Source organism: Octopus bimaculoides, chromosome 2 (assembly GCF_046866305.1).
Source record: "Octopus bimaculoides isolate indiv1 chromosome 2, ASM4686630v1, whole genome shotgun sequence".
Lineage (NCBI taxonomy): Eukaryota > Metazoa > Mollusca > Cephalopoda > Octopoda > Octopodidae > Octopus > Octopus bimaculoides.
Window position 1 is genome coordinate 137,552,552 of NC_142929.1, and position 20,491 is coordinate 137,573,042.

The window sequence follows — 20,491 nt, forward strand, 5'->3', positions numbered from 1 at the left end:
GCAGTACGCACGTTTCATGCTACTTCAATTTATTTAAGTAATGTGAGCATTACCTTAAATGCAATGTGAAGAGCAATCTTCAGCTGCACGAAAAAATGTAGAAAAAATGTAGAAAAAAAAGACATATTACAAATGTGGCAACATATTAAAACCAACTGGGAGAGAGCAGAGGAAGAATATATAAGTCCATCTTGACATAGCAGGGTCTATCAGGCTAGTAATTGATTCTAGACAAAAGTTTTAACTGTCTCAGAATTCTATTGTTTCTTATCTAGTGGTGATAGCAAAGGGAGAATTACTTCTAAAGAGAGGGAAGGTGTAAGCAGTATGCATGGACAAGGCTATAAAAGTATTAGAATCTAGAGGTTTCACTGGTCATAGTAGTATCAGGTCATTTTATTACTATCAAGATGTTGAGGAATTAATGTTGAGGAATTATAGCCCTAGGTATATGGGTCAAATAGGTTTTTTACTTTTAGTCTGAATAGAGTAACAGTATAGTGGTACAGACAACAACAGAATTCTAACTAATGTTTACACAATAAGAGGTATGTTAATAAAATAAAATGAGATGTAGTTATCTTTCACAAAAATCATGAAATAATGTCAATATTGAATTCAGGGGCTCTGGATAGGGTGTAAAATTTAAGGATATTAAGTATATTAAGCATATATTATATATTATATAGTATATTAATATCCTTAATATCCTTAAATTTTACACCCTATCCAGAGCCCCTGAATTCAATATTGACATTATTTCATGATTTTTGTGAAAGATAACTACATCTCATTTTATTTTATTAACATACCTCTTATTGTGTAAACATTAGTTAGAATTCTGTTGTTGTCTGTACCACTATACTGTTACTCTATTCAGACTAAAAGTAAAAAACCTATTTGACCCATATACCTAGGGCTATAATTCCTCAACATTAATTCCTCAACATCTTGATAGTAATAAAATGACCTGATACTACTATGACCAGTGAAACCTCTAGATTCTAATACTTTTATAGCCTTGTCCATGCATACTGCTTACACCTTCCCTCTCTTTAGAAGTAATTGTCCCTTTGCTATCACCACTAGATAAGAAACAATAGAATTCTGAGACAGTTAAAACTTTTGTCTAGAATCAATTACTAGCCTGATAGACCCTGCTATGTCAAGATGGACTTATATATTCTTCCTCTGCTCTCTCCCACTTGGTTTTAATATGTTGCCACATTTGTAATATGTCTTTTTTTTCTACATTTTTTCTACATTTTTTCGTGCAGCTGAAGATTGCTCTTCATATTGCATTTAAGGTAATGCTCACATTACTTAAATAAATTGAAGTAGCATGAAACGTGCGTACTGCAATCACTTTTGAAATCCGTGTTGCTTATTATTTGATTTTAATCACCCATCCTTTTGGGATGTGATATTCGGGTGCCTTCGCATAAGTACCATATTCAAGCCTTGAATCTATATATATATATATATATATATATATATATATATATATATATATATATATATATATCGGTGTGTATGTGTGTGTATATACATGTATACAGAATGTATTCTTGTTAATCATTTACCACTGTTAATATTTTATGGCTTTTAAAACATATTCTTTTTATTTCAAGATTTCCTGCCAATAGAGAAAGAGTCGGTTTCTAACATACATTCAAGGCTCCTTCATTGGAATTTCAACATCAACAGAGTATTATTGTTTGCTTGTATGTATGCATATATGTATTTATGTCTGTGTGTCTCTGTGTATAATATATATAAATATATATATATACATACATACATACATACATACATACATACATACATACATACATATATATATATATATATATATATATATATATATATATATATATATATATATATATATATATATATATATATAGACCACTGGTGGTGAATGAAATTTCTAAAATTTTTTTGCTACCCTGTATTTTATTAATAATGATAAAAGATTTTTTTTTACTAATATCTGATTGAAAATCGGCATTTGTGTATTTACTGCCGAATAGGTAAACCGCAAATACGCGGTAAATTTGGAAAATTAGATATTCGAATACGAACCATGCTATCTATTTGACTCGTATCTCGAATGTTGTCTGGTCATTCTGCCGATGATAGTCCGACCTTTGTGAGATATATAATTTTTATCTTACTAAAATTGACTTGAAACCATGGCACAGAATATAGATTGGTAAATGTTTTTATTTTTCATTCCCTTTCGGAATTATCCCTACTTTTTGTGGTATGTAGTCCTGCTGCTATTTCTAGCGGGTTAGATGTCCTATTACAGGCATCTCTGTATTTTAAATGAAGTATATATATATATATATATATATATATATATATATATGAATATATGGTAGGTCAACCAAATAATAACTACTCTTCTATGTATGTATGTATGTATGTATGTATGCATACATGCATGCGTGCATGTATGTATGTATATGCATATAAACATATACAGTTATTTGATAAATCTTCAGCAAGTAGAAAAGCTTTCAATTAACTAAGACAACAAAAGTATGAAAGGGACCGTGATATTATATAAATAGAGGAATTTAACTGTAATATAATATGTGACAATTATTCGGTTGCCATAATAAAAATTCCGAGTTTCGAATGTCGGGGCGGAAACCTGCTTCGGCACCTCTTAACTGAAGAAACGCCGGAGCAGGTTTCCGCCCCGACATCCGTAACTCAGAGTTTTATTATGGCATTATGGCATCCGAATAATTGTCACATGTTATATATATATATATATATATATATATATGTGTGTGTGTGTGTGTGTGTATGTATATGTACACACATACACACACACACACACACACACACACACACACACACACACACACACACACACGCATATATATATATACAGGTTAAAGGGGGCAGTTAGTATTTGAGTTAATTGTTTATTAGCGCTTTCGTGCGGTCATAAGGACTCTTCGGATAAGTTTTACAGAAATTTTCTTTGCCTTTTACAGAAATCGAAAAGATGCTCTTTTTTGTTTGGAAAAGGAGAAAGAGTAAAAGAGAATGGGAGGGAAGAGAGGAGGAGAGAGGAATACAGAGAGACAGAAAGGAGAAAGGAAGGTAGGAGAAAGCATGTATTCCAGGATGGTCTGTGACTAACAAGTGGATGATGCTAAATGACATTACAAGATGTCGATTTTGTTATTTGAGGAAAGACGGAAAGAAAAGAAGGACGAGAAAGAAAGAGAATGAAAAGAGAAAGGAAAAATGAAAGGGACAGAGAGAAAGAGGTTTCTTTTCAATTGTATTGTAATGATGTGATCGACCTGTTGAAGTTTAATCCGAGATTTCTGTCTTGATATAGTCATTGCCTTTCAGAACTTTGCTAACGTACAAGAAACCACAGCCAACATATCCTACAAGAGGAACTATGCAAGACTCCACTGAATAAACGTCTAGAAATATGTGGTGAAGGTAAATTCAAGCTCCTTCCCTTCTAGAAATTTCCAAGGGATGACCCTAAGTTGTCAGATGTGGATTCTTGTGAATTCTTGGAAGTTGGCAAAGGAAAAGGGATGACCCAAAGCGCCGAAAGGCAATGAAACTACATTTCTTTGAAAACTTCTCACCAAAACTAAACGTTTCAAAGAAACACAAAGACAATATGCATAAACACATTTTCCAATGAAATAAACTATGAAAATTACATATGTAGCTCACACAAGTACCGTACCTATCTCAAGTTCCCGAAAAATACGACCGGGGAGAAATAATACGAATACTTGAATACTCAAGTTTGGCCCTCTCCAAACATCATTTTTTATGAATGAAATCAATCAACAGCGGAGAGAATATACAGGGTTATTAGAAAAATGAACCGATTTCATTACGTAATATTTTAATAAGGAAAAGCAATAGAAAACTCCATCTAAGTCATAAGTATTTACTTAACATCAACTTTTATTTCTTGTCTTACAAGTGTTCAATGTGGCCACCACCTGCAGCATGAGCAACATTAATGCCATAAGAGAATTCCTCCCAGACGCATATCAGCATATCACGATCCACTGAGTTGATCGCTTTTGTTATTCGATGTTCGTGATTTTTTTTTTTGGGGGGGTATATGCAAAAGATTGCGTTTATGTTCCACCGCTACCCAGTAATCTCGATGACCCTAAACATCGAGTAACAACAGCGATCAGCTCAGTGGATCGTGATATGCTGATACACGTCTGGAAGGAGTTCTCTTATCGCATTGATGTTGCCCGTACTGCAGGTGGTGGCCACATTGAACACGTGTAAGACAAGAAATAAAAGTTGATGCTAAGTAAATACTTATGACTTAGATGGAGATTTCTATTGCTGTTCTTTATTAAAATATTTCGTAATGAAATCTGTTTATTTGTTTTGAATAACCCTGTATGTTTTCATTGGAAGTTGGACCTTTAAGATTTATTTCATGTTTTATAATTGTGACTGTACTTACTTAAGAATCACCATTTCAAACCTCAACTCTCGCTAAAATGTAATGTGCATATTTACAAACCTGTTAATATGTATATAAGAGAAGAGGACGGAGAGAGAAATATATGCTTTCAAAAACAATGGCTGAATCAAGGATGACATCTTGAATTATAATTAAACTTGACAACATCGATGCAATATAATCGAAAAGAAGCCTCTTTCTCTCTGACTTTTTTCCCTTTTCATTTTTTCTTTTTTCTTTCTCTGTCTTCCTGTCTTTCTCTCTTATTCCTTTTGTTCAAAAACAAAATTGGCATCTTGAAATATCATATCGCGTCCGTTTCATACCGAACATGGAAATGCTTCCAATCATTAACATCCTCCAGATTGTGCTCATATAAACATTTTAAAAGCTTTGGATAAAATGAAGACTAGAGCCGAACGAACAGAAGGGGTAGCAAGCAGTGTAATTAACAATGTCATGGAAGAGTTGCATTGCTGATTCTCTGCCTAAAAGAGAAACGCTTGAGAAAATGGTAAGGTGATCGATCAAGAACAATTGACAATAGAAAAAACATGGACGTGACAACATGTGAAGAAAATTTTCGGCTTTACGAAACTACCACTGTTTCTAGTTTATCGACAGAAAAATATTTAAATTACCCTCTAGTAAACAAACATGGCTTGGCGATGGCACATTTAACTCTGTTCCCCTAGGCAAACAGCTGTATACTATACATGCTATTTTTTTCAGGGAGCAAAACCTTGCCATTGGTGTATTGCATTGCAAGTAACAAAGAAGAGAAAACGCTTGACGAAAGATTTACATGTTTGTAAAGCAAAGGTGTTCAGAATCCCGATTCAATAACAATCGACTTCGAACGAGCAGCAATAAATAGCATTAAGATATTTCCTAATATATCAATATTCGGTTGTTTCTTTTATTCTGGGCAATGTTTTTAGTTCAATACCCAGTCTTGTGGACTGTAACACAGGTATGTTGAAACCAGTACCGCCTTTTTCATCAAGTAGTTACAAGCACTTGCATTTGTCCCACCCGCAGATGTGCATGAATTATTTTACGAATTGGTGAATTCCTGAGATGCCGAAAATGATGAGTTATTAAAGTGATTATGTTGTTTAGGAATAATCCAGAGAGGGCGTCGAAGGAAAACAATTTTTGATGTTGATTTGTTGACTGTCCACACTCGAGTTCATGATAATTTGCTGAGAACAAACAATTCTCTCGAAGGCTGGCATCAGGCTTTTAATAAAAGACGTTACGTAACTCATCCCACAATCACCAAGGTTGTTAGAAATGAGCAGGCATCCAATTATATTCTAATGGGGCAGGCTACTATAGGGATTGAAATATCACGACCTAACAAAAAATACGATACTATTAGCGATAGGATAAAAACCATTTGTGGTTCTTGTGATAAAGAAGGCTTGGTGTTTCTGCGATCTTTGGCTCACAATTTTTAAATACTCCTATTTATTTTTCTCTTGTACATTTTAATATGTCAATTGTAATAATTTTAAAATAAATATCTGATCATGTCATTCTTGTATGTTTACATTGTATATCCAGTAATCAAACCTATTTACAAAGTGGTTTTATGCATCTATCTTTTCTACATTTTTGTCTGTCAAATGTTCATATTGTAGGAAATTCGTCGTCTACTAGAAGACACACCATCAATCACATATACATAAGAAACGCAAGCAGTATGCACTAATTACATAATTTACGCTGCTCATAAACTGCAGGACATACAGAATATCAAAGAAGTACAAGATCTTTTGATTTGATATAAAAATACAATATTGCTTCTCTAATGGAGAATACTACACACATCTAACAATATTAACATGGAGATACTGATATAAAAACTCCGTTAGAATTTTAAAATTAACGATAAACAACAACTATGATGATGATGATGATGATGATAACAATTATTATCAATGTTATTTGTTCGAGTGGAATTTTAATATTAGTATTATATGAATGTTAGACGTGCATTTTCTAACCGTGACAATTAACAAAAGAGTTTGTCGGGTAAAAGTAGGAAGCTGCAAAATGATAGCGGTGTTAGTGATAAAGTGACTTCAAAATTTATTGATTATTTTTTTCTTTACCACATATAATTAATGTTTTACAACTGTCTATACTTGTCTGCATTTCTATACAAATTGTAAATAAACTATAGAAGCACCAGACTGGTTCTGTCTACGTGTACAAAGTTAATGAAGCATCAGACGGCTTCAGTCTTTGTATACACAACAAATGACAAGCTATATAAACAAGAACTGTATCATTTAGCCCAAGGTCAAAAAGAGAATACGAACATTACATTTGGTTCATAAAAAGTTCCAAGCACGGATAGTGCAAACCACTGCTATGCTGGAAACAAACAAACCGGCGCCCAGCACAAATGGTAGCGATAAGAAATTCAACTTTACCCCTCAAATCAGGTAACTAAAACAAGGAAATAAATATTACGAGAGGAGTGCGTTTGTAGTCTGCAGGCATATTTTGCAGCCGCATTCTACACAAGCTCTAAATAAAACTAAGCCAATTTATTTGAATAAAACTGTGGAGAGAAAAGGATCGATAAAATCAAGCTATTTAGTAAGGCGGTCTCTTATCTTTTACCTGTTTTGGATAGCGGCCATTTGGGACTGCGACTTGAACAATTCAATACCAGTACCTATTTGTTAAGTCTGGTATTTATTCTACCGGTCTGTCTCTCCAAGCCGCTTACATTATGGGGTTGTGAACAAATGCCAGAAGAGCTTGTCTAGAGATGATGGGGAAAAGCACAAATATAATACAAACATTTGCTCATACAAACATACAATACAAAGATTCGCATACACAAAATACAATACAAAGATTTTCTCACACAAAAATACAATGCAACGATTTGCACACACAAGTACAAGGATTTGTACACAGGTTCACACCCAGTTTCCGCTGCGAACGAAAGTCAGAAAGCATTTGTCGGTCTGGGACTGTAGTAGATGTCATTTACTGTAGATGGCGATCAGTTGGATTGAATCTGAAACCATGTTGTTACGAAACGAGCTTCTTAATCACAAAGACTTGCCTATAACCATAACAATTCAAAAATATTAAGAAGAGAAACAGACACCCACAAAATACAAACACTCAGCAATACATAATTTCTAATATAATCAGAAGAACGTAAGATTGGAAGAGTTAATCGATTAAAACGAATATAGTTCTTCAGTGGTTTTTATTAAACGATTCCATAAAACTGAAAGGCAAAGCTGACTATGGCAGGATTTGAATTCAGAACATATCTATTGATTAATACTACGTATTTTTTTAAAAGTCGGATATGTATTTCTAATTATTAGGTTGGCAATTAAGTTCCCGTTGTTTTTTTAATTAATTTTTTTACAAGGTTTAATAAGAAATAGCAACTAATTAATCAATAATGTATTCACCCTTGTTTTTACAACTTCTTCCCAGCGTTCAACAAGATTTACAATACCTCGTTGGTAGAAATCACCCGATTTCGACTCGAAAAATTGATCCAATCAAGTTCTCAATTCTGCATCAGTATTGAACGAAACTCAGCGCAGAGCATTTGAAAGAGATCGAAAGAGGTGGAAATCCATTGGTTCCACATCAGGAGAGTACGGCGGGTGTGGCAGCACTTCCCAGCCATGCATTTCAATGGTTTCCTTGGTCATATTGACGATATGAGGGTGAGCATTTTCATGCAGCAGAAGAACTCCATGCTGCCGATTAGGTCTTTTCTCTTGAATAACCGTGTTGAGTCGTTCCATCTGTTGAACGTAGAGTTCCGCATTGACCGTTTGGTTCCGTTCAAGCAATTCATAATGGATAATCCCTTCTTAGTTCCACCATACGCACAACATCGTTTAACGCGGATGAAGATCTTTCTTCACGCGCGGTGACGCTTTTTTTTAAAGCGGGGCTAAGCAATTCTTTACGCTGCTTCATATTGATGTACAGGCACCATTTTTCGTTGCCAGTAACGATTCGGTAAATAAATCGTTGCTTGTGTCCATTAGCTGAGCGGTGACAAGCAAGCAAATCAGCGGACATTGTGGCTCGTTGATTTTTGTTGTTGTCACTTAAAGCATGCGGAACCCATGCTCCATACTTCTGAACCTTTCCCATCAAGTAAAGATGCTTCTCTATAGCAATGTGGGAATATTCCATTTTCTCTGCCAGTTCCCTTGTCGTTTGACGAGAATTTTCGTGCAAAAGTTGGTTTAATTGCTCTTCATCGAACTCAACTGGCCAGAACGAGGTGCGTCTTTGAGGTCAAAATTTCCATTTTTGAATTTGGTATGCCAATCACGTGTGATTCTTACAGCTATGGCACCCTCTCCATACACAGCACAAATGTCGCGAGCAGCTTTTGCGGCCTTAGAACCTTGATTAAAAGCAGAAAGAAGGAGGTGTCAAAAATGCTCGTTTTTCTTAACTTGACATTCCAATTTAATGATCTGAAAATAAACAAAAATTAGCTAAAATTAACTAGAAAATAAAAAACGAAAATAGATTCCAAAATGATTGAAAAATAGAATTCTCGAAAAAAATAGATTCCAAAATTAAAAAACCCAATAATTTCCCAAATTGAATAAATCGGCGGGAACTTAGTTGCCAACCCAGTACATTTTATATGCTCACTACATGAACGCTTAATATCCAGTAAGACATAGGACCATGCAAGACTGAATTCGTCAGTCCTGAACAGCACGATATCTCACGAACCATACTAATATTGCTTGCATTAATTCTGAAATAAGCTGAAACATCCTAATACAAGGAAGAAAACTAATTCCTTTTTCTCTCGTACATTTCTGTTATGTAAGAAGATCATTACAGAAGTCTGCTTTTGGCTTATAATAGTAAAACCAATTATTATGATTTAAATAATGTGACCTTCGTATAAATAGTATGTTTTGTTCGCGAAGTAATTCCTCTCTAATACATTCTTCAGAATATTCTACTTAACGAGTTAATATGAAGTAGGATGCGTGGTAGTGACTCCCTCGTTGCTACCACAATAAGTACAGTGGAATTTATGTTTCGATAAAGAGTTCTAATGAAACCGAAAGCCTACAGTTACGTCTTTTACTTTCTGGAATAATTAAAATAGCACTAATCATTGCCGAATATTCTATATTACTCAATGATTAATTAATGATCATTAACTCTAAATGTTCACTGCATATGCAGAAACCTGTCTAGTTAATAAGTTTTGATAAAGTAATAAAGATAGATTAATAATTCTTATCTGTATGATAGGCTATGATGTCATCATACAACTCAGTTTTCGTGACAAGTTTATAATTATTGTCCAGATACCTCAGCTGTTAACATCCAATGTTTTCTTCATGCCTATAAAGATGCTGTGCACGTTTGCAGTTTTTGCCAGCAGTATTTTTGTATCACTAGCCGGAGATCTACGGTTTGCTTTGAAAACCCAATTAACGTTTCAAAATATAATTGATAATTGATTCATAAATGGGTATTGACCACACATCTAAAGTCAGAGCCTCTTTATAATTCATTTATGATATCCTTGTCTAACATCACTCATTGATGGTATGAAGATATCTCCATACAGCTAAGAATATTATGCTACATAAACTAAGTCCGTGCTTGCTAAAACTATATGTTACCTCCATTTAGATAATTAAAAACAAAATCATTTATAAGAACCCTAGAATTCACCAGTTTTCCGGTTTCCATCATGTGTAAAGTGACTGAAACTATAACGTTCCGATGAATGGGGGCTTCTACTCTGTTACAGAGTTCAACACAAGCCATTTTGTAGGGAGAGGACATGTCGATGACAACGATCTCAAAACCTGACTGGTACGCTATTTGTAACGACCACAAAAGGATTAACAGAATATGGAACTTCGACAAGATTTGAATTCAGACCTTAAAAATCTGGAAGAAATACACTAAGCATTTCGTCCGGCGTTCTACCGGTTCTGTCAACTAGATATCTTACATAATTTTTTTTTCATTTTGACACAAGGCCGGTAATATTGAAGTGAGCTTCGTCCCCCCGTATTCAACTGGTACTTATTTTACCACCCCGAAGGGATGAGCGGCAGAATCAAACTTGGTGGCATTTGAACTCAAAACGTAAAGTGCCGGAAGAAATTCGACTAAGCATTTTCGTCCACATGTAAACGATTCTGCCTGCTAATCGCCTTAGATAATTGCCAGCATTTATACGAATACCCACACATATACATATACGATTATCTGTACAGCAATACTATGTTTTGAAACTCACAAGCAGTTATATTTAAATTTATGTCTATGAGCCTTGTATGCATTTATTTACATTACACGTATGAAAAATACAGAAAGAGTTATGTGTGAAGTAGTTATTTAAATACGACACTCTTTCAGTAAAATGGCTGAAAACCGAACAAAAAGAATGTAGAGTCTCCTCTGTTTCTTTGAAATGTGTGTGTATATATATATATATATATATATATATATATATATATATATATATATATATATATATATATATATATATTACTACCCACGTTGACTTTCTATTGTTGAAGAATGTAAATATGCTTTGGTGAACACAGGATTTAACACTGTGCAAACATACAAACACACATACATACATACGTACATACATACATAAATACAAACATACATGAATGCATATATGTGTGAGCTTTTGTGTGTGTGTATATATATATATATATATATATATATATATATAAAATATTGACAATTAGTTGGTTGTCATAATAAAATTCAGAGTTTCACATGCTGGCAGGGATGGAGTCTGCTCCAACATCTCATCAGTTATTAAGACAAACAAAAACGCGTATAAACGTATAAACGCGTATATGTATAAATATATATATATATATATATATATATATATATATATATATATATATATATATATATATATATATACACCTATAAATATACATATAGATATAAATACATATACACATATATATCCACACACATACATCTACATACATATATGTATATGAACACATGAATATACATACATGTACATATACACATACATATACATTCATATACATACACACCCACACGCACACACACATATATATATGATGGTGAACATTAAAATCAGTATTCATATATATATATGCATATATATATATACATATATATACATATATATACATATATATATACATATATATATATATATATATATATATATATATATATATATATATATATATATATATGTATGTATATATATATATATATATATATATATGTATGTATATATATATATATATATATATATATATATATATATATATATGTCATGAGTAGCCACAAAATATGTACCAATGAGGGAAGAAATATTCAACCATATAAAATAGGTTTGTCCAGTGTTAGCCAGTTAAGAATACGTCCACAGGCATGGCAGGTATAAGACCGTCATAGGCTAGGACATGTGCCAACTCCACGAAAGATTAACAGAAAAGAGATGTTAATGAAAATGGCCAACATGAAAAGCATAGCAACTATATTCTTGGATATACCAATGTAGAGGGATAAGGATATCAGATTTAATCGCGCAAGAATTTTTGAAAAAAAATAGCACCAGAAAAAGCAAAGCCTTTTAATCAATATTTGATTATTCTTAACAAATAATTCGATGTCTATAAAATAGATGGAGAAATTATCGAAATAAAAAGATATGGGAAGAGAAATAACACAGATATGATAATAAAACAGATATAATCCCTAAAATATTAGGTTATTTGGGAAAGGTCAGTATATTAGATACATACCTAAACCAAACTATAACCTCGGAATTTACGGAAATGAATGTCGTGAAGAAAATAGCATTGCTAGGCACTGCACAGATATTAGATAGAGCACATCGCAATACAGTAACAATAACATAACCTAAAGAAAACAGTGCACGTACTTATAGCACTGCGAGCTGCCCTCTATAGAGCAATGAAATAACGACAACAGCAACAAAGATAAGACTACTACTACTACTACTACTACTACTACTACTACTACTACTACTACTACTACTACTACTACTACTAATAATAATAATAATAATAATAATAATAATAATAATAATGATAATAATAATAATAATAATAATAATAATAATAATAATAATAATAATAATAAATCACTGCTCCGAAACTTATCCAAAAACATCGGAAATAAAGACATCGCATGGAGCCCAAATATAGCTGACAAAGTGTTGGACTATACCCGAGTAAGTAATACTCATTGAAATTTATTCCTATTTTTCCAAATATAATGATGTATTTTAACTTGATACCTCCACTACCCGAACAGCGATCGTAAACACACGTGTTACATCAAAATACAGACCATCCCCAAACCCAAACACCATATACAAAAAATAGCTGACAAAGGGTTGGACTATATCCGAGTAAGTAATACTCATTGAAATTTATCTCTATTTTTACAAATATAATGATGTATTTTAACTTGATACCTCCACTACCCGCACAGCGATCGTAAACACACGTGTTACATCAAAATCAGACCATCTTCGAACCCCAAAACACCATGTACAAAAAAATTACAAACATGTTAAATAACACCGGTATTATTTCACCCAAGAATAACAACCGAGAAGTACGTACTGTAAGATTGTTAAGAAAAAAATACGAAGATATGAACGTGCAAAACAATCTGACAACAGAAATAAACGAACCGGTACCCTACGAAAACGACGACCGTCAAAATAAAGGGCCGGACGTTGTTCCTCATGTCCCGCAAACAAAACCAAAACGGCATAAATGGACACGTGAGGAACACATTTCGATCCTACACGCCTATTTCACAGCAGTACTCTACCCAAAAAACGAAAACGCAACAACACATACATATAAAACATGGAAGAAAAATGATGTAAATATAGACCTCGATAAAACAATGAACCCTAACAAACTAGCTAACATAAGAAGATATATTCTAAAAGCAAAAAAAATATCAGAAATAGAAATAGAGCAATTGAAAGAAAAAATACATCAGGAAAATCTAGATAGTAGTCACACAGCAATGCCAAATAATAATATAAACACTGAGATAGCAAAACACGAGGACAAACGTAACATGCCCGGCAAAAACGAAGTAAACAAAAAACAACAAACCCAGACCGTAGAGATGTATAATAGTGTACAAAAAGCACCAATCCAGAACACCACAGACAAACATATGAATGAAAAGGAAGGCAAAACAAATATAAAGCCTGGAAATAACGAAGGGAAACCTAATAATTACGATACTATGAAAATGAAAATAACCGAAGAACTGAAAACCACAGATCTTAGAATGGACCACAGATTATATCTCCCAAAAATCAAAATAGACAATAAAACAACATCAATAATAAATAGCATAAACCTGGCCGTCACGGAACTAACAACCACAGAAACAACAGGCAATATCACTGAGCTAAATGACATGATATATGCGGCAGCCACTGCAGCCACAAAAGAAGCAGGATACTCACTCAAACCCATCCGAACAGGAGTTCTACCACCCAAACAGACCTTGTGGATAAATAACATTCAGAACAAAATTAAAAAAAAGAGAAAAGATTTATCGATTCTCAACGAAATTAGTAAACAATCAACACTACTAAGTAACAAGAAGAAAGCAAAAATACTGTACAAATACAGCATTACAGAAAAAGACTTACCTGAGGCAAAAGAAAAACTAAAGCAAGACATCCTTGCCAAAGCACAGAGGATCCGCCGGTATGAGAAACGCCAACGTTTCTTTGAACAAAACAAACAGTTCAAATCCAACCCCAAAAAACTCTACCAAGAACTGGGTAAAAATAAAATAGACATTACTTCAGCACCAACAGCAGAAGAACTAGAGAAATTCTGGAAACAAATATGGTCGGTGAAGCAACAACCCCAAAAAAGGACCATTAAAACAACGAACTTAGCACCTGAGCAACTCTGGGCCCCTATAACAACTGAAGAGGTCACCCAGACACTGCAAAGACTAAGCAACTGGAAAGCACCTGGACACGACAAGATCCCCAATTTCTGGTTAAAACACCTGCCAGCAATGCATAAAAAGCTGGCAGAAAACTTTAACAACATAATAGCAGATCCAAAAACAATGCCTGAATGGCTCACAAAAGGGAAAACCATCTTAATCCCCAAATCCACGGAAACGGAGAAACCACAAAACTATAGACCTATAACCTGTCTCCCTACGATCTACAAAGCCTTTACTGCAATAATATCACAGAGAGTGAGTAAACACCTGGAAAATAACAACCTGTTTCCAGAAGAGCAGAAGGGATGCTGCAAGGGCTCATACGGCTGTAAAGATCAATTATTGATCAATAAAGCCATAACTGAAGACAGCCGCAGAAAGAAGAAAGGCCTCAGTATGGCCTGGGTGGACTACCAAAAGGCTTTCGACAGTGTTCCCCACACGTGGATTCTGGAAACACTAGCCATAAACAAGGTGGCACCAATTATCATAAAATACATAGAGCACTCAATGAACAAATGACAGACAGTGCTACAGCTCCAAACAAAAGAGGGACTTGTGAAAACGAAAGCCATCCCCATTAGAAGAGGAATATTCCAGGGAGACACGCTCTCTCCACTCCTGTTCTGCCTGGCACTCACACCTCTAACATAATTGCTAAATAGAACTGGATGCGGTTACAAATGCTATGGAAAAACAGTCAGCCACCTTCTATATATGGATGACCTAAAATTATATGCAAAAAACGACAAAGAGCTAGAAACACTACTACAGACAGTACACTGCTTTACCAAGGAAATAGAAATGAAATTCGGATTAGAAAAATGTGCCAAAGCAACCCTGAAAAGAGGAAAATTAGTTAAAAGTAGCAATATAACACTAGATAAAGCCAATGAAATAAGAGAACTAGACGAAAGCCAACCATATAAGTATTTAGGAGTCAATGAACTAGATAGGATACAACATACACAAATGAAAGAAAAAATAAAGAAAGAGTACTATAGACGAGTTAGATCAATACTAAAAACAGAGCTCAATGCTAAAAACAAGATAATGGGTATCAACACTTTAGCTGTCCCAGTTATAAGCTACAGCTACAACATCCTTAACTGGACACTAAACGAACTATGTAAAATAGACAGGAAAACAAGAAAAATAATGACAGGATATAGGATGCACCACCCAAAATCTGACATAGAAAGGCTATATATACAACGCACAGAAGGTGGCAGGGGTCTTATACAGCTAGAAAACTATTATAAAATAACCACCATAGGACTGCAAAAATACCTACTCCAGAAGCAAGGGAAACTAATACAAATAGCCACAAAACACGAGCAAAACAAAAAACTGTTTTCAGTATTTAAGGAAGCTGACAAATACAAACAAGAAATCAATCTACCTAACAAATACGAAGAAGAAGAAGAAGAAACAACAAAAGCTATAAAACAAATGAAATCCAAACTAAAACTAGAACAGCAACGGACCATGATAAAACGATGGCAAGAAAAGCCCCTACATGGTAAATACTGGGCTAAACTAAATGCGAAAGAAATAGACAGAGAAAAATCCCAGCAATGGCTGAGAAGCTCAGGACTCAAAGCAGAGACTGAAGGATTTTTAATTGCTGCACAAGACCAAAGCCTCCCCACCAGAAATTACCAAAAACACATAATGAAAAGAAATATAACAAGTAACTGTAGAATATGTGGAGATCGACAAGAAACAATAAATCATATTATCTCTGGCTGCCCAGTCCTGGCTAAGAAGGAATATATTCACAGACACGACAGAGCTGGGACCTATATACACTGGAAGCTATGCCAACATTATGGAATAGCAACAGAAAAAAGATGGTATAAACACACGCCAGAAAAGGTCACAGAAAACGAGAAAGCAACCATACTCTGGGATATGCCAATACACACAGATAGAGAAATTAAGGCAAATAGACCAGATATAGTTGTCAAAGATCATGAAGGAAAAAAATGCCTTCTAATTGATGTTTCAATACCAGCAGATGACAACGTTTCTCTAAAAGAAATGGAAAACTTTCAAAATACAAAGACCTGGAAATAGAGATAACTCGAATGTGGAATCTAAAAACAGAAACAATTCCTATCATAGTAGGTGCCTTAGGTATAATAAAAAAATATTCAGACAAATACATAACAAAAACACCAGGACTTACAAATATATATAACATACAGAAAATTGCACTACTGGGTACTGCACACATTCTACGCAAAACACTTTCAATACAGTAAACATAAGAGCACCACAGCAAACCACAGCACATACCCAAGGCGCACAGAGCTGCGCTCGGTAGTGAAGTGAAAGCACGTTATAAAAATAAAACTACTGAATAATAATAATAATAATAGTAAGTAATACTCATTGAAATTTATTCCTATTTTTCCAAATATAATGATGTATTTTAACTTGATACCTCTACTACCCGAACAGCGATCGTAAACACACGTGTTACATTAAAATACAGACCATCTCCAAACCCAAACACCATATACAAAAAATAGCTGACAAAGGGTTGGACTATATCCGAGTAAGTAATACTCATTGAAATTTATCTCTATTTTTCCAAATATAATGATGTATTTTAACTTGATACCTCCACTACCCGCACAGCGATCGTAAATACACGTGTTACATCAAAATCAGACCATCTTCGAACCCCATAACACCATGTACAAAAAAATTACAAACATATTAAATAACACCGGTATTATTTCACCCAAGAATAACAACCGAGAAGTACGTACTGTAAGCTTGTTACGAAAAAAGTACGAAGATATGAACGTGCAAAACAATCTGACAACAGAAATAAACGAACCAGTACCCTACAAAAACGATGACCGTCAAAATAAAGGGCCGGACGTTGTTCCTCATGTCCCGCAAACAAAACCAAAACGGCATAAATGGACACGTGAGGAACACATTTCGATCCTACACGCCTATTTCACAGCAGTACTCTACCCAAAAAACGAAAACGCAACAACACATACATATAAAACATGGAAGAAAAATAGACAAATACATAACAAAAATACCAGGACTTACAAATATATATAACATACAGAAAATTGCACTACTGGGTACTGCACACATTCTACGCAAAACACTTTCAATACATTAAACATAAGAGCACCACAGCAAACCACAGCACATACCCAAGGCGCACAGAGCTGCGCTCGGTAGTGAAGTGAAAGCACGTTATAAAAATAAAACAACTGAACAATAATAATAATAATAATAACACCGGGTACGTTTAAGAGAGGATACAACAGGGATGTTTAACATGTGAGAACGATAAATCACTGCTCCGAAATTTATCCAAAAACATCGGAACTAATGACATCGCATGGAGCCAAAAATAGCTGACAAAGGGTTGGACTATATCCGAGTAAGTAATACTCATTGAAATTTATTTCTATATTCCAAATGAAATGATGTATTTTAACTGGGTATCATCTCAACTGCTCGCACAGCACATGTAAACACGCTTGATACATCAACACCAGACCATCTCCGGCTCCAAACACACTGTACAAAATAAGTTACAAATAAATTAAATAATACCGGTATTATTCCACCCAAGAATAACAATCGGGAAGTGCGTACTTTAAACTTGTTACACAAAAAGTACGAAAAACTACACGTGCAAAACAATTTGACAACAGAAATAAAAGGATCGGTACCTTACAAAAATGATGACCGTCAAAATAAAGGACCGGACATTGTTCCTCATGTCGCGCAAATAAAACCCAAACGGCATAAATGGACAGGTGAGGAATATATTTCAATCCTACACGCTTATTTTACAACAGTGCTCTACCCAAAGAACGAAAACGCAACAACACATGCATATAAAATATAGAAGAAAAATAACCTAAATAAAGACTTCGACATAACAAAAACTCCAGGACTTATAACATACAGAAAATTGGACTACTGGGCACTGCACACATCCTACGCAAAACACTTTCAATACAGTAACCATAAGAGCATCACAGCAAACCACAGCACATACCCAAGGTACACATACCTGCGCTAGGTAGTGAAGCACGTTATAAAAATAAAACTACTGAATAATAATAATAATAATAATAATAATAATAATAATAATAATAATAATAATAATAATAATAATAATAATAATAACAATCATAATTTTAATCCTCTCTATTATAGGCAAAAGGCCCGGAATTTGTGGGAAGATGGATAATTGATTACGTCGACACCAGTACTTGACTGCTACTTAATGTATCGACCCCGAAAGAATAAAAGCACACTCGAACTCGGCAGCATTTGAAATCAGAACGTAGCGACGGGTGAAATATCTCTAAGCATTTCGTCCAACGCGCTAACGATTCTGCCAGCTCATTGCCTTTATAATAATAATAATAATAATAATAATAATAATAATAATAATAATAATAATAATAATAATAATGATAATAATAATAATAATAATAATAATAATAATAATAATAATAATAATAATAATAACAAGAAGAAGAAGAAGAAGAAGAAGAAGAAGAAGAAGAAGAAGAAGAAGAAGATGAAGAGAATGATAATAATATAAGATTGAAGCTATCAACACCTGGGTGGTTTCACTCCTTATATATGGAGCATGGGTAATCGCATAGACAGTAGGCAAACTAAACACCTTAGACAGAAAGACAAGGAAGCTGCTAACTAGATATGGGACGCTCCACTCAAAAAGTGACACAGACAAACTGTATGTACCAACAAAAAGAGGTGGAAGAGGACTTATTGGATGCGAACACAGCATTAGAGCAGAAGAAAACAACATAACACAGTATGTAAAAATGCCACAGAACCGCTATTATTAGAAGTAAGAAGGCCATGCTTGTGTAGGTTGAAAGATTGCAAAGATAAAGCACTATACAAGAAATTGAAAACGAATGAAACTGAAAATAGGTGGGTAAAGAACAGAATGCATGGACAATTTCATAGGGATGTTGAAGATAAGACAGACAGAGAAAAAAGATGGCTGTGGATGACTAGAAGTGATTTAAAACTGGAAATGGAGGCTATAATCTGTGCTGCCTAAGAGCAAGCATTAAGGACCAGTTACAGATACGGAATAGACAACACACTAGAAAGTAATACGTGCAGAATCTGTGGATAAAACGGTGAAACCGTAGGGCATATTACCAGCCAATGTACGCTACTAGCCCAGAAGGAATATAAGACACGCCACGACAATATAGCAAGGCTAGTCCATTGGATGCTTTGCAACCAGTATGGTCTTGACACAACAAGTTATGCGATGAGGAAGAAAGAAAAGTCGATAGGTATGAGAGCTTAGCTTGGCAGATAAAGCAGTTGTGGTCGATGAAAAAGGTGGTAGTGGTACCAATAATTGTCGAAGCCCTGGGATCAGTGAGTAAAAATCTCGAGAAGTACATGGAACAAATAGGGTCTGCAATAAGGGTGAAGCACTTGCAGAAAACAGCACTGCTTAGAACCGTTCGAATACTCCGGAAAGTGCTTGAAAACTAATCTCCCCCAGAACTACGTTAAGGGTACACGTGTATGTGGAGTTCTCAGCCACTTGCACGTTAATTTCACGAGCAGGCTGTTCCGCTGATCGGATCAACGGGAACACTCGTCGTCTTACCCGATGGAGTGCCAACAACAACCTACCACAGCTGCATGGGATGGAGTACACGCAATCTTTGGTCATATTCTCTTCTATTGGTGGTTTCACTCGTAAATAATGTAAATAATGTACATAATTCCTCATCTCTTAAATATAGAACTGTATTATCTAATCAGTACGGAGCCGACATTAGACTTCAATGGAGACATATAGAGAAACTCCATCAAAAACTAGCTCGTCTTACAAACCATCTAACTTTCCTGTGTAGATGTAGAGACTCAAAGCTAATACCACCTGGTTTAAATATAATG